The 21,620-nt window shown below is 34.8% G+C and overlaps 1 protein-coding gene across 1 annotated transcript in view; it reads right to left on the bottom strand.

Moving 5' to 3' along the window:
* The window catches only part of CDH18 (cadherin 18), a 1,107,073-nt gene that overhangs the window by 790,894 nt on the left and 294,559 nt on the right, over positions 1-21,620 (bottom strand). The window contains exon 2 of the mRNA XM_032279054.1: positions 3,629-3,693. The gene's annotated coding sequence lies outside the window, so the exon portion shown is untranslated. The remainder of the gene's footprint in view (positions 1-3,628; positions 3,694-21,620) is intronic.

Genomic DNA, 21,620 nt, shown 5'->3' with positions numbered 1-21,620 from the left:
GACCTCAGGTGATCCACCTGCCTTGGCCACCTAAAGTGTTGTGATTACAGGTGTGAGCCACTGCATCCAGCCTACTGTTAGCATTCCTAAAGAAAGGAAATTGCAACCAAGAATTGTATTTCCCACCAAACTCACTTCACAGGGGCAGAAGAAATAAACCTTAGTTAGATAAGTGAATACTGAGGGAATTTATTTCAAATAGAGCAGCCTTACCAGAGGTTCTTAATGGAGTGCTAAACATGGAACTAAAAGAATGATGTCTGCTACCACACACAAAAAAATACCCTTAAGCACGTAGTCCACATGCACCATAAAGCAACTATGCAATCAAGTCTATGTAACATCCAGCTAACGAAACAGTGACACAATCAAAATCACACATATTTGTACTACCCTTGAATGTAAATGGGCTAAAACCTTACTTAAAAGCATAGAGTGGCAAGCTAGATAAAAGGGTAAGACCCAACCACCTGTTATCTTAAAGAGATACATATCACATATAATGACATCAAAGTTAAGAAGTGAAGAAAGATCTGCTATGCAAATGGAAAACAAAAAAGAGAGGTATTCACTATTCTTATATTAGATAGAACAGACTATAAGCTAATCAAATTTACAAAAGATGATAAAATGCATTATATTACGATTAATAATATGGTTCAACAAGAAGAGTTAACTATCCTGAATATATATGCACCTAACATTGGGGCACACAGATTCATAAGCCATGTTCTTCTTGGCTATGAAAAGACTTAAACAACCTCATAATAAAAATGGGAGGCTTCAACACCCCCTGACAACATTACACAGACCATTGAGACAAAAAACTAATAAACTCTGGATTTAAACTTGATAATTAGCCAATTGGAGCAAGTAAACATTTATAGAACATTTCATTTAACAACCAAAGAATTTACATTCTTCACATCGTTACACATAACATATTCTAAGATCAATCACATGGTTGGTCATAAAGCAAATCTAAGTAAATCAAAAACAAAGAAAACTGGGCTGAACCAAGTGGCTCATGTGTGTAATCCCAGGACTTTTGGTGGCCAAGGCAGGTGGATCACAAGATCAGGAGTTTGAGACTAGCCTGGCCAATATGGTGAAACCCCATTCTCCACTAAACTTACAAAAAACTAGCTGAGTGTGGTGTCACATGCCTGTATTCCCAGCTACTCAGGAGGTTGAGGCAGGAGAATCCCTTGAACCCAGGAGGTGGAGGTTGCAATGAGCCTAGACTGTGCCATTGCACTCTAGCCTGGATGACATATCAAGAATCCATCTCAAAAAAATTTTTTTTTCTGGTATATTGCATGTACCAGATATTAATAAAAGCTATATATGACAAACTCACAGCCAGTATCATACTTAATGGAAACAGCTGGAATCATTTCCCTTGACAACTGGAACTAGGCAAGAAAGCCCATTTTCACCATTATTATTCAGCATAGTACTACAAGTGCTAGTCAGAGCACTCAGGCAAGAGAAAGAAATAAAATGCATCCAAATAGGAAAAGAAGAAGTCAAACTATGTCTTTTTGCTGACAGTATATTCTATGCTTAGAAAACCCTAAAGACTCCATAAAAGGCTACTAGAACTGATAAACAATTTAGCAAGGTTTGAGGATACAAAATCAATATACAAAAATCGATAACATTTCTATACACCGGCAACATTCAGGCTGAGAGTCAAATCAAGAATACAATCTCATTTACATTAGCACCAACAAAAAATGGAACACCCAGGAAAACAGCTAACCAGGAAGGTGACAGATCTCTACAAGGGGAATGAAATGATGCTGAAAATAATTAAAGACAACACAAATAAATGGGAAAACATTTCATAATCATGGACTGAAATAATCAATATCATTAAAATGGCCATACTACCCAAAGCAACTTACAGATGCAATGCTATTCTTATCAAACTACCAATGTTATTCTTCACTGAATTAGAATAAACTATTCTAAAATTCATATGAAACCAAAAAAGAACCAAAGCAATTCTAAGAAAAAAGAACAAAGCTGGAGGCAACACACTAATTAAATTAATAAATTACAAGGCTACAGCAAACAAAACAGCATGATGCTGGTATAAAAACAGACTCATGCACCAATGATACAGAATAAAAACTCAGACAGGCATGCATCTACAATCATCTGGTATTCAACAAGGATGACAGGTTCAAGCAAATGGGTAAGGACTCCTTATTCATGAGACGGTACTGTGATAACTGGTTAGCCTTACGCAGAAGAATGAACCTGGATGCTACCTTTCACTAAATTAAAAACCTAAATATAAGACCTCAAACTATAAAAAGCTTAGAAGAAAACAGGAAATACTCTTCTCAGCATTGTCCTTGGCAAATAATTTTGAATTAAGTCCCCAAAGCAATTGCCAACAACAACAAAAAGACAAATGGGACCTAAATAAACTGAAGAATTTCTGCACAGCAAATACACACACACACACACACACACACATACACACACACACACACACACACACACACACATATATATCAGAGTAAACAAATACCATATAGAATGGGAGAAAATTTTCACAAACTATGCATTCAACAATGGTCCAATATCCATGATTTATAAGGAACTTAAATCAACATGAAAAAAACAAATAATGTCATTAAAAAGTGGGCAAAGGACATAAACACACACTTCTGAAAAGAGGACACACAGATGGTCAACAAACTTATGAAGAAATCTTCATCACCACTAATCATCAGAGAACTGAAAATCAAAACCACAATGAGATACCATCTCACACCAGTCAGAATGCCTATTATTAAAAAGTCAAAACACAACAAATCCTGGCAAGGCTATAAAGAAAAGAGAACTCTTATACATGTTGGAAGGAATGTAAATTATGTTCAGCCACTGTGGCAACAAGTTTGGAGAGTTCTCAAATAACTTGAAACAGAGCTACCTTTCAATCCAGAAATTGCATTATTGTGTATATACCGAAAGGAAAACAGATCATTATACCAAAAGACACAAGAACTTGTATGTTCATCACAACACTAGGCACAATAGCAAAGGCATAGAATCAACCTAGGTGCCCATTAATGGTAGACCGGATTTAAAAAAACTGTGGTATATATATATACCATGGAATACTATGCAGCCCTAAAAAAGAATAAAATGATGTCCTCTCCAGCAACATGGATGGAACTGAAGGCCGTAATTTTAAGCAAATAAATCAGGAACAACAACAACAACAAATAAATACCACAAGATATCACTTATAAATGAGAGCTAAAGATTGAATTTACATGAGCATAAATAAGGAAACAAAAGACATGGAAGACCATCGGAAGATGGGGGGAAGAAGAAGGAGGTTGCATTGAAAAACTGCTTACTGGCTACTACTCTCACTACCTGGGTACAATATACCCAGGTAACAAACTTGCACATATACCCCCATATATATAATAAAAGTTGAGTTTCTTAAAGAGTGATTTTAAAACACAGAAGATACGAAATTGCTAAATAATTCATTATAACTCTAGAAGATCCTTAAGAGAAACTATGACAATAATTTTGACATTTCTATAATATTTTGAACAGAAATTTATAAATTTATAACAGAAATTAAAAATTTTACCTTATAAATCACTTCAGGAATGTTTGATGATATGTGTTCTCCTTATATATTGCAGGGGTTCAGTCCTGCAGAAAAATAAAAGAAAAATATAAAACATACATTTCAACAAGTATAAATCTATGCATAGTTAAAGCATATTTGTTACGTTACACATTAAACAGAACTGAGTTTGGATAGCAAATACATTTTTGAAGAAATAAATTTTTGAGAGATTTGAACTTCTAGATTTTTTTTTCCTTTTAGGGCATGATGTTTTAAGAGTATATCCAGTTAGAATTTTACCTCTCTCGTGTGTTAGCCATGTAGATATAGGCAATTTAGTCTTGTCCTTTGACCTTGTTACTTCAAAACATGAAATTTTAACTTCAGTGTTATAATATATTTAAACACTTAGTAGTGTGCCTTAAACATGGTCAATATTTAAATATATTTTAGTGATTTTGCATATTAAGTAATATTTATAAAAGTTATTTTAATAAGTTTAATGTTTCATGATTTTAATAACTACCACACTTTCAAGCAAAGAGAATATGACAGATGAGAATAGAGATGCAAGAAAGAAAGTTCAGTATAACCTAAAGTATAATATAATTAACAAGAGTATGGTAAATCAATAAAAATATATATAGTTCTAGAATAGTGACCATTAGATATTCCAATAAATTAAGTAAAACTTGATTTAATCCCTAATGTATATATTACATGCATTATACAAAATAATATATATGTTGTATATATACAAAACATGATGCCTATCGGATTGAAGTGTTAACATTGTGAAGTCAATATTGAAAGAAGAAAAGTAAGAGGTAAATATATGTTCTCAGAAGATAATAATCCCTTTCAGAACCCAAAAGCAAAAGGCCTAAGAATTAGGCTTATTCTCTGATCTTTGTAGGCCAAATCAGTTTACCATGTCCTTAGTTGCAATGTGATTTAATATATGATTTCTATTTCCTAAAACAGTTACCAATTACACTTACGGAGGTCAAATTGATGCCTCAAATACTTTAGGAATAGGTCAGTCATTCAGCAATTATTTATTGATTATCTACTATGTGCCAAACATTATTATTTGTACTAGGAATACACAAATATATGTTGTATATCAGGTTATCTTAAGTGCTATGGAGACAGAAGTTAAGAAGTATCAATGTTTATCAAAGTAGAAGTGTCACAATAGATGACTGGTATCTAGGAGAAAAAAATCTGGAGTTGAAGGGAGTCTGAAGTGCCTGGAAGGGGTTACCTAAGGAGTGAAATTTAAGGACTGAGTCCTTTAAAGTCAGGGAAATGAGAAACAGCAATCTTAAGATGAGAAAATAGCTTGTGATGTTCTGGAAGTACTATGAGAAAAATGAGATTTGTAGTAATTTGGCGATATCTATCTATCTAACTGTCTAACTATCTATCTACCTATCAATCATCTAACATCATCTTCTATCTACTTATCAGATTCTATTAGAACACACAGTACTCATAAGCTTCAGGGTTACTAGACCATCTCTATGGACCTTTTCCAAAATGGCCTTCTTAAAACAAAGAAATAAATGGTATCTGATGTGATTGATTTCCAAGTTTAATTCCAGGAACTAGTGATGATACAGTGTTCAGGTGGGCTGTCATTAGGAACTGGTGTTAATCATTACTAATGCAGAATATGTACACTGCAACTTATATTCACATGATTTGGGGTGAGAAGCAGTAAACATTTTCAAGTAGTAATTTTAAGAATTAAATTATTAGAATATTCTACCCTATGGAAACTCATGTTTAAGTATGTGGGGACCTATTTATACATAGCTCACATTTTCTGCTAAGAATAATATAGGCTTTTTGGAAATAAGGCAAAAAGCATATGGCTGATCATTTTATCACGGCTCTATTGCTAAGACAGGAAAAGCAGCACCCCCTGCAGTGCGTATAGCCCAATGCACAGCTCTGACTATAATTGTGACACAGTCTCTTTATGTAACTGTTTAATATCTGACAAGAAAATATTAAGTTATAATTGTTCTTTGCATATTGAGAAAAATTGTCCACTAGGAAATGCCACCAATAAACAATTTGTTGTATGCATTTATTTAAATGTAGTGAAGCAATCCATTCAAATATATTCAAGAAAGAATTTATAATATTTATTTCTACTAAGACACGTATATTTCACTTCACTTTAAATCACACTATCCTACCTCTACTTTACCAATCTCACTGTGTCTAATGTTTTAAAATGCAACAATTATTTTACAGAAAATTTCAGCGGTATTCATTTTCATGTCTGAGCTCTTGAAATAATAAAGTATACTCTTAACTAGAGAAGGAATGTGTCAAAAATATATATGTGGTTATACAAAACGTATTCTCACTTATTATATAGGTTACTACTTCAAAGTTTTCCATGTTATGTGGCAGAGCACTCTATTTCAATTCAGTCTCCAATTTACAGGTTTATAATACAGTCACAATAACTAAAGTCTCTGCAGATTGTCCAGAATTAACAGCAAAACACAATATTACGTGGCAGCATACTAACATAATATTAGAATCTTTTGTTGGAAGTTTTCTAACTGTGTTTTTATAGAACCAGGTCAAATAAAAATAAGAATTCAAGTTTTTATTTTTAAAAATCAGAAGTTCTCTGTAAGAGTGTCAGTAAGAAAAAACTATGTAGAAGATATCTGTTGAAGTAAGCTTTTCTCCCCAAGTCATGCCCTTCTCTAAGGAAAATTCATATTCAACAACTATTTCTTCATCAAACATTTATTCATTTAATTTGCTAGCCATCTTTACTATACTTGGTTTTATTCAGCATTCCAATGGCTGAATTTAAACAGCAGAAAGGGCAATCCATCATGGTGAAAAGTTATGTTTGTAATGTCAAACTGCACAATTTTGAGTATTTTAATGTTGTTTAACCTTAAATAAGTATTTCTAACATTATATTGGATTCACAATAATCCACCAATTAATTTCTGAACAAATTAACTATAACATATATGGTTATAACTTTTAATTTTTATTTGTATTTAATTTAAATTATTTTTCAAATCATTTCTCAATTCTTATGGCATGCATGTTTTTTATTATCATCACTTTACATACTAACATGTCCAGTATCATTAAATCAGAAACAGAGACTCCTAAGATACCCTAATACTAAAGGATTAGTGAAGAGGTGGCAGTTTTCTGGCTTTGCATCCAAAAAAACTCAGAGATTTTTTGGATGCAAAGCTGGCATGAGTAATCAAAATGAACTCCAGGTATATTGACCTTGAGAACTATATGAGGTCAAGCCCTAGTTAAAACCTTGATTTTTGCTAGTAAAATCCCTGAGCAGAGAACCTAGGTAAGCCATGTCCAAACTCCTGACCCATGGAAACCTTGAGATAATTTATCACCCACAACAGAAAACAAATACGGTGTTTGGTATTTGAAAATGGTGTGCTGCTTCAACACATACCTAAAAATACTGTGACTGGCTTTGAAACCAGAAAGTTAGTAGAAGCTGGAAGGATTTTAAGAAGCACGAGAGAGAAAATCTAAATCCCCCTGAACCAATTGTTAGAAAACTGGATCTGAAGATGCCCAGGCCCTCAGCCCTCTTGGGGAGGGTTCAGAGGAAAGTTACTGAAAACGAAACGAGTATTAGCAAAACTGAGTCCTGTGCTTATGCACTAATCAGAGCTTTTAAAGATGAGATTGGATATATAGCTGATTTTTGAATAACACAGGTTTAAACTACATAGTTTCACTTATACGTGGACTCACTTCCATCTCTGCCACCCCTGAGGCCCAAGACCAACCCTTCCTTTTTCTCCTCCGACTCAGACTACTCAATATGAAGAAAATAAGGATGAAGGTCGTTATGACAATCTACTTCCACTTCAGAAATAGTAAATATATTTTGTCTTACTTTCAATTTTCTTATTTACATGCTTTCTCCGGCTTACTTTATAATACAGTATTTAACAGATAGAAATACAAAATATGTGATAACTGACTATATATGTTATCTGTAAGGCTGCCGGTCAACAGTAGCCTACTAATTGTTAAGCTTTGAGAAGTCAAAAGTCATTTGTGGATTTTCAGCTGCGCAGAGGGTTAGTCCCCGTATCCCCTGTGTTGTTCAAGAGTCAACTGTATAGCTACATGCTACAGGTGCTTCCTGGCTTCTTCTTGCAGTTTGCAGTAAAATGTGAGAGAAGAGAGATAGATTGAGGAAAGGGTAGACATGAATAGAAGTAGATGATTTTAAAAAAATTATTGGCCTTTCCAAGTGGCAAGAAATGCCTGCCAAACAAGGCGGCTGAAAGTATGTCTTATAAACAACAACAAAAAAAGTGGAGGTGCAACTGCACAACCTTTAGTTAAAACCTTGGACAGTCCAAAATTTCAAGAAGACTTAATTCACACTATGTCCCTTTCAATAAATTAAGGGTATTCCTTATGGATTTCCTCAACCAAGAACCACAGCCTTTAACCTCAATCAAGAAATAAGCCTCAAACCCCAATCAAAAAAAATGAAGCATTTCAGAAGTATAAGGGACTATACTTCAGAGGTAGTCTCTTATACTTCTGAAATGCTGGGTTTTCTTGATTGGGTGTTAGGGACTAGTTATTGCTGCTCATCTCCCATTTTCTTATTTTAGGAATAATGTTTATAAATATTGTTCTATCCCCATTTCACCATTATAAATTGGGAGAGTTGGGAGGCAATAACTTGTCTCTCTCTTTTTTTTTTATCATTATTATACTTTAAGTTCTGGGGTACATGTACAGAATGTACAGGGTTGTTGCATAGGGATACGCGTGCCACGGTAGTTTGCCGCATCTATCACCCCGTCATCTACATTAGATAATTCTCCTAATTCTATCCATCCCCTAACCCCCCACCACCTGCTATCCCTCCCCTAGCCCCACACGCCCCAGCAGGCCCCAGTGTGTGATGTTCCCTCCCTGTGTCCATGAGTTCTCCCTGTTCAACACCCATTTATGAGAGAGAACATGTGGTGTTTGGTTTTCTGTTCTTGTGTCAGTATGCTGAGAATGATGGTTTCCAGCTTTATCCCCATCAAGCTACCACTGACTTTCTTCACAGAACTGGGGAAAAAAAAAAAAAAAAAACTTTGTTTCATATAGAACCAAAAAATAGCCCACATAGCCAAGACAGTTCTAAGCAAAAAAAAAAAAAAAAAACTAGCTGGAGGCATCATACTACCTGACTTCTAACTATGCTACAAGGCTACAGTAATCAAAACAGCATGGTACTGGTGCCAAAACAGAGATATAGACCAATGGAACAGAACAGATGTCTCAGAAATAACACCACACATCTACAACCGTATGATCTTTGACAAACCTGACAAAAACAAGCAATGGGGAAAGGATTTCCTATTTAATAAATGGTGTTGGTAAAACTGCCTAGCCATATGCAGAAAGCTGAATCTGGATCTCTTTCTTACACTTTATAAAAAATTAACTTCAGATGGATTAAAGGTATAAATGTAAGACCTAACACCATAAAAACCCTAGAAGAATACCTCGGCAATACCATTCAGGACATAGGCATGGGCAAGGACTTCATGACTAAAATACCAAAAGCAATGGCAACAAAAGCCAAAATAGAAAAATGGGATCTAATTAAACTTATCTCTTAAGTTGCACAAGTTCACAGGTAGAGAATTGTGCTCCAGGGGCTATGGTTAATGGATTACATTGAGGCCTCTTACATACGCTTGGATTTGATGTAGAAGTTATACTGAATTGATGATATTTTGATGAGATTCTGGACTTTGAGCTGATGGTGTAATGGAATGAGAATCTGAGGAACCCTGAAAGGAGGTTGACATGTTTTGCATTTCAAAAAGATTTAAATTGTCTGTTTCAGAGAGTGGCAGATTCCCCCCACCCCCCACTCCGCTTCCTGCATTGTACAGATACTGTGTAACCATTTTCCTTGAGTGTGGGCAGGATTTAAGAATATGATGGGGTAGTGAGTCTGTTTTGTTACATCATGTTACATTATATTATGTTATGCTATGTTGTAATACTTTATCACAGCAGGCTGATTCTCCTGCTGGCTTGCAGAAGTAAGATGCTATTTTGGTTAGGTCCTAAGGGCTACTTCTGGAAGCTAAAAGTGACATCTGGCTGACAGCCAGAAGATGGGAAGCTTAGTTCTAAGACTGCAAGGAAATAAATTCTTCCAGCAAATTAAATGTGCTTGGAGAAGACTTTGAGCCTCAGCTGTGATCATAGTCCTGACCAACATGTTTTGTAGCCTTGTGACAGCCAGCTAACTCAGGCCTGCAGGCCTGATTTACAAAAACTATGAAATAATTGGATGCTGTTTTAACCCACTATATTTGTGATAATTTGTTGTATGGTAAGAGACAAATAATGCATCTACCCTCAAAATGATATTAGGAATCCATAAATTCCTAATTGAACATTTTGCTTAAATAGTTAAATATAAATGCATTATTTCAGTAGTTCCCAAACAGTCTTTCATTCCAAATTATCCTTTTGAGAATGTTAACAATTATAAAAACTTTTTAAAATATTGTCATAGGGTCAGGTGTGGTGGCTCACGCCTGTAATTCCAGCACTTTGGGAGGCCAGTGTGGTCAAATCACAAGGTCAGGAGTTCACGACCAGACTGGCCAACATGGGGAAACCCTGTCTCTACTGAAAAATACAAAGATTAGCTGGGTATGGTGGCTTATGCCTGTAATCCCAGCTATTTGGGAGGAAGAGGTAGGAGAATTGCTTGAGCCAGGATACGGAAGACAGAGGTTGCAGTGAGCCAAGATCATGCCACTGCACTCCATCCTGGGCTACACAGCAAGATTCCATCTCAAAAAATAAAATTGTCATATATTCTTAAATTGTACTTAACAAAAACCTGGAAAATACATTTTTAGAAAAAACAAAATAAGGAGTTTGAAAAATAGAGCATTAACAAGTTATAAATAAGATTACTTATGAAATGCTTTTATAGACTACTCATATCAATAGTTGTTTATCCTTTATTTAAATACTTGAAATGTAGAAATTAACAATAAGTGTTTGTAAATAAGGATTGCTAGAGAGAAAAATAGTTATATTCTGTGTGGTGTGGCTTTGTGCTTTCACACTAAAAATGATAATTCAGATTGTATTGACTGAATAGCATTGGAATGTCATCTGCAATACACCTCCAGTTTATGATATAATTAGGATGCAATGAATAAATAATCCTTTGCTTCTTGGTACAAGGTGCTGCTTGTTAGTGTAGGGGTCATTTGTAAGCCAATTTTGCTATTATCCTTAAACAGCATTGTTGTTAAATTGTGATAAAGGGAAAACCATAAATTGGAGAGAATTTTAATGGTCATTATCTTCATTAGCTAATGAGATGTGCTAATTATGTTTGTAAGTGACAATAATTTAGAAGCCCTGCCTTAAAGGGCTCACAGAGCAATAACTAGGTCAGTCCTCTTCAATGTGTTTTCACAATGTTGGAAGGGACTTGATAATGAGAACCTAAACTCAATAGTAATATTTTCTATAAAATTTTCATTAAAACGTCTCCTTAAATTATGTAAGGTTTTATGTTGTTCTTCCACAACACATTTGCATACAATCTAAAGTACTAAGAATATGGCATAGAAAATTAAATTAAGGCATTACTATTTGAAATGTGGTCCCTAGACCCATGGGGATGCCTGAGAGCCTCTTGGGGGTGTTCGAGGTTGAAACTATTTTTGTAATAATCAAATCATGTATTTTCTGTTTTCACTGTGTTGACAGTGACAGCGATGCTAAAAAAAAAATGATGGTGGATAAATAGGTGGGTAAATTCCTCAAGGACCTAGAAATAGAAATTCCATTTGACCCAGCAATCCCATTACTGGGTATATATCCAAAGGATTATAAATTGTTCTACTATAAGGACACATGCACAAGAATGTTCATTGCAGCACAGTTTACAATAGCAAAGACCTAGAACCAACCCAAATGCCCATTGATGATAGACTGGTCAGGGAAAATGTGGCACATATACACCATGGAATATTATGCAGGCATCAAAAACAATGAGTTCGTGTCCTTTGTAGGGACATGGATGAAACTGGAAACCATTATTCTCAGCAAACTGACACAATAACAGAAAATCAAACACTGCATGTTCTCACTCATAGGCGGGTGTTGAACAATGAGAACACATGGACACAGGGAGGGGAGCATCACACACTGGGGTCTGTCAGGGGGAAATAGAGGAGGGACAGTGGGGGTTGGGGAGTTGGGGAAAGATAGCATGGGGAGAAATGCCAGATATAAGTGAAGGGGAGGAAGGCAGCAAATCACACTGCCATGTGTGTACAAGATGCAACAATCTTGTATGTTCTTCACATGTACCTCAAAACCTAAAATGCAATTAAAAAAAATGATGGTGGGTAAAAATTCTGATGCCTTTGGTTAAGTCATTCAGTAACATCTACATATATCAGGTATCATGTTGTATGCTAGAAATATATATATAATTTGTATGCATAAGTTAAAAATTGATCAGTTAAGCAATTAATGGATATAAGAAACACTAGTGCCTTTGCATACATCAAGAAAGTGGCTCTGCCAGGCGCGGTGGCTCATGCCTGTAATCCCAGCACTTTGGGAGGCCAAGGTGGGTGGATCACGAGGTCAAGAGATCGAGATCATCCTGGTCAACATGGTGAAACCCCGTCTCTACTAAAAATACAAAAAATTAGCTGGGCATGGTGGCACGTGCCTGTAGTCCCGGCTACTCGGGAGGCTGAGGCAGGAGAATTGCCTGAACCCAGGAGGCGGAGGTTGCGGTGAGCCGAGATCGCGCCATTGCACTCCAGCCTGGGTAACAAGAGCGAAACTCCGTCTCAAAAAAAAAAAAAAAAAAAAAAAAAAAAGAAAGAAAGTGGCTCTAAACCATGTTAAAACTCATGTATCGTTCAACATTGCACAAGCAGAAGAGAAAAAAGAGAGGATTAAAAAGAGAAAGAAAGCAAGATAAAAAATGAAAAAAGAAAGGCAGAAGAGGGAAGGAAGGAAGGATGGAGAGAAGGAAGGAAGGAAGAAAGGAAGGAAGGAAGGAAGGGGATGGGAAGAAGGGAAGGAAGGAAGGGGAAAGGAAGAGAAAAAAGAAAGGAAGTAAGGGAAGAGAAGGAAGGAAGGAAGGGAGCAAAGGGAAGGAAGGAAGGAAGCAAGAGAGGAAGGAAAGAGAAGGAATGAAGAAGAAGGGAAGGAGGGAAGGAAAGAGAAGGAAGGAAGGGAAGAGAAGGAAGAAAAGAAGGAAGCAAAGGGAGGAAGGAAGGAAGGAAGGAAAGATGGGAGGGAGAATAAAAGATCAACTTCTCCTTGATAAAAAATACATGCACACCACACACACACACACACACACACACACACACACAATCGTGTACCCTGGAGCATGCATCATTTTTCTGTATTCAGTGTGTAGAAGAAATAGGAAATACACAGGAAGCTCTAATACTGTGTTATTAAGCTAAGTACATATGTGGCACTTTGAGTTGTGTGCTGTGAGCTATGCTACCTGCTACCTCATGCAACATTGTTTTTACCTAGTTTTTCTTTGCATAGTGTCAGAAAAAAAATTGTGATTGCTTAAAGTTGGGCATTTGGTAGACATGTTTTGACTGTGAACAGAAACCTGCTTCTTCAAGGAAACGACTTGTTAGCATTTGTTGCCAGTGATAACATTCTATATTTCAAACAAATGCAAAATTTTGTAAAGCTTGTGTTTGCCCCGTGAGTTTGACAGAATTGTAAGACTTAAAAAATTTCCTGATGAGATTGTTCATATTAGCAAATGTCATTTTTAAAAGAATATGTGACCATACTGAAAGATATATACATCTGGGTGAAAAAATTTTTTAAAAATAATTGATGCATGAGTAAAAAATGTTACAAATAATAGATGTATAAAAATGTGTTCAAAGTGTAAGATTGAACAATGATTTCAATTAATAAAATATAAAATTTAATAAGGTAGTTTTAGGTTCCATTTGGGAATTAAACTTTATAAAAACTATGAATTGCTGAGTTTGGTTGTACTATTTAAAAACCTCACAATTATCTAAAAGGGAAACTTAAAATGCCTCCCTTTTCAACTACATGTCTGAATAAAATTACATTTTTATGGTGCTTCAACTAAACAGGATATTGAAAGGGTTGAAACATAGAAGCAGATGTAACAATTCAATTGGCTCTATTATGCCATAAGGCAAACATTAAAGAGATTTACAAAAAATGTAAAACAATGACCAACTTATTAATTTTTTCCATCTTGGAAAATGTGTGTTTAAAATACTTATGTGAACATATTATATCTGTATTATTTTTAAATAACCTAGTCAATGGATATTTTTAAATCTTTAGTTTTGATTCATAATATAGTAAATATTGGCTCACACAAATAATAGAAAAATATATTTGGGCTTATAATATATTTTAAGACCTTAAAGTTGTCCTAAGACTAAAATTGTGAAAAATACTGTCTTAGGGTAATTGAAAGTTAGTAGATAGGTTGACTTTTTGATAGAAAATATATTGGAGAATAAAAGAACACTTATGAACGTGTTCTTAAGCCATACATACTTTAAGTTAAATTAGCTCAACTCTGAATGGCATGAATCATTATTGTAATCAATACACTAAGTATTTTGAAACATGGAGACAGAAAATATATTTGCTTCTTATTGATTATTCCATGTAAGAGAGACGAACAAGGGATCAGAGAGGAACCTAGAGGGATTCAGCTGATTGGTAAATAAACAAATTTTCATTTTACATTTTTTATTCATCATGATTTTAAAAGTATTTGTAGGCATTAAATATTTTATTTAATTGTAAATACAAAGAGTGAGTGAATTACCTAATAACAGGCATGCATGTTCTGTATGAATAATGATCCATGACGCTGCCATGAGATGCTAGCATTTCTCGCTACAGGTATAAAATGCCATAGAAATGACAAGACACCATGGCATATAGTAGTTTACTGTTCTACGCTCCAGAGCTGAGTTCTTTCCTTAACAGAGAACATTGCATTAATTCTATTTTCTTTATTTTATTATTTATATAATTTTTTATATTATTTAATTTTCAGAGACAGGGTCTCCCTATGTTGCCCAGGCTGGAGTGCAGTGGCTATTCACAGGCCCGATCCCACTACTGATCAGCATGGGAGTTTTGATCTGCTCCGTTTCCGACCTGGGCCAGTTCACCCCCCTTTAGGCAACATGGTGGTCTCCCGCTCCTGGGAGGTCATCATACTGATGCAGAACTTAGTGCAGACACCGATCGGCATAGTGCACTACAGCCCAGAACTCCTGGGCTCAAGCGATCCCCCCACCTCAGCCTCCCGTGTAGCTGGGACTACAGGCATGGGCCACTGCACCTGGCTTAATTCTATTTTCTACCCTGAAGAAAAGCACAGCCAGTAGCTTTCTGTAATTGAGTAGATTATAGAAATTCTACTCAATTTCTATAATCTATAAAGGTAAAATTCCATGAAATACTAAACAAAGATGAAGTAATATTTTAAAATTGCATCATTCAAAATGATGACATATGTATACACAATCAGTTCACAATGTTCTCTGTGGAACTTTCCTCCGTTCTTAAAACCTAATATAATCCCCAAATGTTTCAGTCAAACTGACCTACCTTACAGTGAAGAGAAAAGGTAATTGAGATAATAAATTTTAAATAGGACAACTTTTATGCTATAATGTAGAGAAAGACACTAACAATGTTCACAGAAGTCACTTTTCAATCTAACTTTCCATTTCCCTGTAGATCTAAGGGGAAAAAAAAACTGGGAGAACACTGTGAATATACTTTATTATATTGTTACACTTATGTCACATTTCAACAATAATCACATTTTTTCACTGATGATTTAGTGATAACAGAATGTTTTATATAGAAATGGTGCTGCTGGAGAAAAAAATGACCTCAAAGAGGTTTTTTTTTTTTCTCTCTCTCTTTTACTCTATTAACTGAATAACATAAAAATACAAGTTTCATGGTCACAACATTTCAATGCCTCAATTTTTTTCCAAATTAATGATTTTTAATAGAGTTACTGGTACCCATTATTTTTTGTTACCTACTGTGATGGTTAATACTGAGTGTCAACTTGCTTGGATTGAAGGATACAAAGTATTGATACTGCATGTGTCTGTGATGTCATTGCCAAAAGAGATTAACATTTGAGTCAGTGGGCAGGGGAAAGCAGATCCACCCTTAATCTGGAGGAAACAATCTAATCAGTTGCCAGGGAATATAAAGCAGGCAAAAACGTGAAGCAGTGAGACAGACCTATCCTCCCAGCCTGCACCTTTCTCTCATGCTAAATGCTTCCTGCCCTAGAATATCGGACTCCAAGTTCTTCAGTTTTGGGACTCAGACTGGCTCTCTTTGATCCTCAGCTGACAGACGACCTATTGAGGGACCTTGTAATAGTATAAGTTAATACCTAATGAGCTATTCATATATATGTATATATGGATATTAGTTCTATGTCTGTGTATGTGTATATATATGTTATATATATATATATTAATTAATATATATAATTATATATGATATATTATAATATATTACATATTATATATATATTTATATTATTTTCATCAGGTGTGAGCTCTTCTATTGTTTACTACTTGGCTAAGGAAAAATTTATGGTACTTTAAATTTTATTTACCTAAATATAAAAATACAAACACATAACAGTGTGTAGAATAAATTGCATATCAATTCTACTCATACATAGTCATTAAAATGTATTTTTTAATCTAAATATTTTGTAGTAAACTTTTTTCTGCAGTAAACTTTTTAAAAAAATATTTATTTTGTAAAGGAATTAATAACAATGTCAAAGTGTCTCAAATGCAATCAATTAAATTTATGCTTCAAAAGAGCCTCATAATTATTTTAATGTAATACATGTGGGTAATTTTTCTGAGTTATTAACCTAGTTAGTGCTAACTACAGATATGATAATGCTTCAGTTTAAATGCTACAACCAGACCATCAATACTCTATGAAACAGTGAACGCTGCCACTGAAGATATTGATGTTCTTGAGGAATTTACTAGTTTGCATATTGTGTTCTCCAAAGAAGCTCAATCAAAAAGTGCTTTAAAATTATCCCAATGCATAAAAATGTAAATATTAGCATAATTATTACACAATTATTTTAGCAAATAATTACAAGTTGTGAATGATAGCCCAAAGTCAGATATGAGTTAAATATTAAGATATTTAATAGTGTTTACATATACATATGTAATATCAAATTTTTTACCATTCTGTATCATGCTAATTCTGAAGCATCCTTTTAATCTTCATTAGATCATGTAGAACTGGCAATGGGAAATATGGCTGATCTAGTTATCTACATACATAAAGGCACATAGAACCAGCACAACACCCCGTCTACAATCTTTATGGAAACTTTCTCTCTCTCATCTTTTTCTCTCTCCTTTTTCTCTTTCTCTGCCTAAATAAATCACTTTCTGAAAAACAAAAACAAAAAAAGTACCACCACAACAAAACATCATAAAGTGGAGAAATCTTGTTAGGTATCTAAAGTTTTCTATATGATCCAATTCATTGTTAACAATCAACTATTTATTTTTAAAAAGTCACACATAATAAAATAAGTCCAATGTTTTTATTTCAAAATCTTGATTATTAAAAATATCTGGCTTTAGAGTGACATAGAATTAGTGGCTTTTTGACAGACTGAGTAGATTTTTATGCCCAGCAGGCATGTGAGCTAAGATATCCATCAAGCACAGTCTAAATTCTCCATTTTACTGGTTGACAAATCTATTGTGATGACGAGTTTCCCAAGAATGCTTTTTTTAGCAATAAGAACAAAGATTTAAAGAAAAGAAAAATGATCTCAGGATATATATGGATAATGATACAAGGGATGACTAAAATGACCTGAAGATATCTAAATAAACTCAGTTCAATCTCTGATAAACAAATGTCATCATTATTCCAATTTTCCCTAAGAAAACACATCAGTCCTTCATATTGGACTACAGTTAATGAGCAACTTTGAAATTATATTTATTTGATATTTCCTCCCTAATATTTATGTCCTTTTCTCTAACTACACTGCCTGTCAGAGTTGATACTTCTCTGAAAAGACAACCTTTTTTCCCTGTTATTATAGAGAAAAATAGAGTGCTTCATTAATAGAAAAATATTGCTAAAAGTCAAGAGAAAAAATCCAAGGAAAAGTAATAAACTCCTTTTTTCTCTATGGATACCAATAGTGTGTTATTATTTTTAGAAAAAAATATACATGGAAAAATTTCTTTGGAATAAATCTGCAGTTTTTTAATTGTCTGGATGTACAAAATTTCTGTTAGACAAAAGAAACATTCAAACTGAAAGTGCCAGATTATTTCAGAATACCCAAAAAATAAGGTACAGGTGCAATGTAAAAGATTATGGTAAGCTACAAACATGGACTTAAACCAAGAATGAAGGAATATCAAAACCTTTTTTAAAAATTTATATTTATTTTCAAATAACTGGAAAATTGAATGTAGCTTTCTGGTATACTTATGGATAAAAATTAAAATAAAACATAAATATTTTATGCCTGTACCATAATAGTTATTTATCCTACCAGAGCAATGTGAACCCTTTCTTGAACACAACTGTTATTGGTGATAAAAGACAAGATGTAAAGATTAATTTCATGTTCCAACTTGACTGGATTATGAGATGCCCTAAAAGCTGGAAAAGCATTTTTTCCGGGTGTGTCAGTCAATGTGTTTCTGGAAAATATCAGCTTTTGAATTGGCAGCTAGTAAGGACCATTGACCTCACCTATGTGAGGAAAAATTAGCTTTTAAATTGGTAGGTGGTAAAGATGACTGACCTCACAAATGTGGGTGGACATCACCAATTCTGTTGAAGATCTAAATAAAACAAAAAGGGGAAGCAGGGCAAATGCACCCTCTGCTTGAGCTGGGACATCCATCTTCTCCTCTTGGATACAGGCATTCTTGGTTTTAGGGACTCTGACTTGGGCTGTGACTTACACCATTGCCTCCCTGATTCTCAGGATTCGGGGTTCGTACTCAAACAATATCATCTTTTCTCAGTCTCCAGCTTGCCAATGTCAGATTGTAGACTTCTCAGCTTCCATAACTGAGTGAGTCAATCCCTTGTAATAAATCTCTATCTACCTAGCTTATTGGCTCTATTTCACGGAAGAATCCTAATACACTGGAGAATGCTTTATGCAGGAAAATAAACTGAAAGCTTTGCAGTCTAAAAACTTTCTTTTGGCAGCAATTTGGATTTGAGGTGATAGGAAATAAATATAGAAATTACAGTTACACTATTGCCATAGTACAAGAAAAGAAAAAAGTACGTATGTTTGTTTGTTCGAGACAAGGTCTTACTCCATCGCCGTGGCTGAAGTACAGTGGTATGATCTCAGCTCACTGCAACCTCTGCCTCCCAGTTTCAAGAGATTCTCTTGCTTCAGCTTCCTGAGTACCTGGGTTTTCAGGCACGCACCACCATGCCTGGCTGAGTTATTTTGCATTTTTAGTGGAGACAGGGTTTCACCATGTTGACCAGGCTAGTCTCGAACTTGGGCCTCAAGTGATCTGCCCAACCCAGCCTCTCAGTGTGCTGGGATTACAGGCATGAGCCACCACACCTGGCCTAGATATGTTTATATCTAAAGAGTATAAAGGAAGAGGGGAAGATATATGAGCCATAAATATAGGTAAAATATACAGGGTTAAATTAACTCAGGAAGGTGTGAGCTTATGTTTCAGATAGTGTCTGATACAATTAGTAAAAGATAACCTCATGACTAAAAACATGACAGAACAAAATGTGGAACATGTTTAGGAGTTGGAAGGAACACACAATATGTTCATTTTTGAGCAATCAGAAATTCAAGTGTTGGACATCTGGTTAGACAAAGCCAGTCTACTAAAATTATAAATGTGCAATTTGGAGTTTGAATATTAGATATAGATTTGGATATTTTCGTCATATAGATAATAAATAAGGCACTATTGGTTTAAAGAAGATGTACAAAATTTTTATATGGCATAAACTAGGGGTTCAGTTTCATATCCAATTTTCCCAGTACCATTTCCTGAAAAGGAGGTTCTTTCCCCAAAGTATATTCTTGTCATTTTTGTCAAAGATAACTTAACTGGAAATACGTGGCTTCATTCCTGGGTTCTCTGTTTTGTTCCATTTATCTATGTGTTAATTTTTATATCAGTGTCATGATGTTTGGGTTACTAGATGCTTGTAATATAATTTGAAGTGAAGCAATGTGATGCCTCCAGCTTTATTCTTTTTCCTCAGAATTGACTTGAATATTTGGGCTCATTTTTTTATTCCATATAAATTGTAGGACTTTTTTTCTCATTCTGTGAAAAATGATGTTTGTATTTCGATAGAGATTACAATAAATCTATATATTGCTTCCAATTCATGAGTATAAAATATTTTTCCATTTGCTTCTGTCATCTTAAATTTCTTTCACAGATATTTTGTAGCTTTTCTTGTAGAGGTTTTTTACTGCCTTGGTTAAATTTATTCCTAGGAATTTTGTTTTGTTTTGTAGCTATTGTTAAAGGGATTGCATTTTTGATTTCCCTCTCATAAATCATTACTGGTGTATAGAAACGTGACTGAATTTTTCAATTTGATTTTGTGTCCTGAAACATTACTAAATTCATTTATCAAATCTGTCAATTTTATTTCAACTATTATTTTAGATTCATGAGGTCCATGTGCAGGTTTGTTGCATGAGTACTTGTGTGACAGTGAAGTTTGATTATGAAGGGTCTCATCACCCAGTTACTGAACAGAGTAGCCAATAGGTAGTTTTTCAGCTTTTCCCTCCTTCCTTCTCTCCTCTCTTTAGTAGTCCCCAGTGTTTATCATTCCCATCTTGATATCAAGAGTAACCAATGTTTAGTTCCCACTTACAAATGACAACATACTGCATTTATTTTTTGTTTCTGCATTAATTTGCTTAGGATAATGGCCTCCAGCTGCCTACATGTTGCTGCAAATGACGAGATTTCACTTTTTATGACTGGGTAGTATTCCATTGTGTATATGTACCACATTTTCTTTATCTAATCCATTGTTGATGGGCACCTAGGTTGAATCCATGTCTTTGCTATTCTGAATAGTACTACAATGAACATAGGTGTCTTTTTGGTAAAATGCTTTGTTTTCCTTTGGGTTTTGGTGGTATATTTAGGTTTTTCTAGATATAAGATCAAATCCCCAGCTAACAGGGATAATTTAATCTTATTTTCCAATTTAAATGTCATTTATTTATTTCTCTTGCTTGATTGTTCTAAGTAGAACTTCCCGCAACTAAATATAGATTAAAGGCTTAAACAGATTGGGCACAGTGGCTCATACCTATAATCCTGCCACTTTGGTAGGTCAAGATGGGAAGATGACTTCAGCCCAGGAGTTTGAGGCCAGCTTAGGAAACACAGGGAGACCCCATATCCATAGAAAATGTTACAAATTAGCTGGGCATGGTGGTGGTCCCAACTACTTGGGAGGTTGAGGTAGGAGGATCATGAACCCAGGAGAATGAGGCTTCAGTGAGCTATAATTACCCACTGCAAACAAGTCTGGGAGACACAGCCAGACCCTGTCTCAACAACAGCAAAAAGGACTTAAACATAAGAACTAAAACTTTAGAAGTACTAGAAGAAAAGCTAGGAAAAACTCTTCTGGACACTGGCCTAGGCAACAAACTTATGACTAAGACCACATAAGCAGCAACAACAAAAAGTAGCCAAGTGGGATTTAATTAAACTAAAAAACTTCTGCACAACAAAACAAACAACTAACAGAGTGAAGATACAACCTGTTGAATGGGAGAAAATATTTGCAAACTATTTACTCAAAGAGGGTTAAT

This window comes from Sapajus apella, unplaced genomic scaffold (assembly GCF_009761245.1).
Source record: "Sapajus apella isolate SASKATOON/1434 unplaced genomic scaffold, GSC_monkey_1.0 scaffold11, whole genome shotgun sequence".
Lineage (NCBI taxonomy): Eukaryota > Metazoa > Chordata > Mammalia > Primates > Cebidae > Sapajus > Sapajus apella.
Note: the sequence above shows the minus strand (reverse complement) of the source record. Positions and strands in the feature narration are given on the sequence as shown.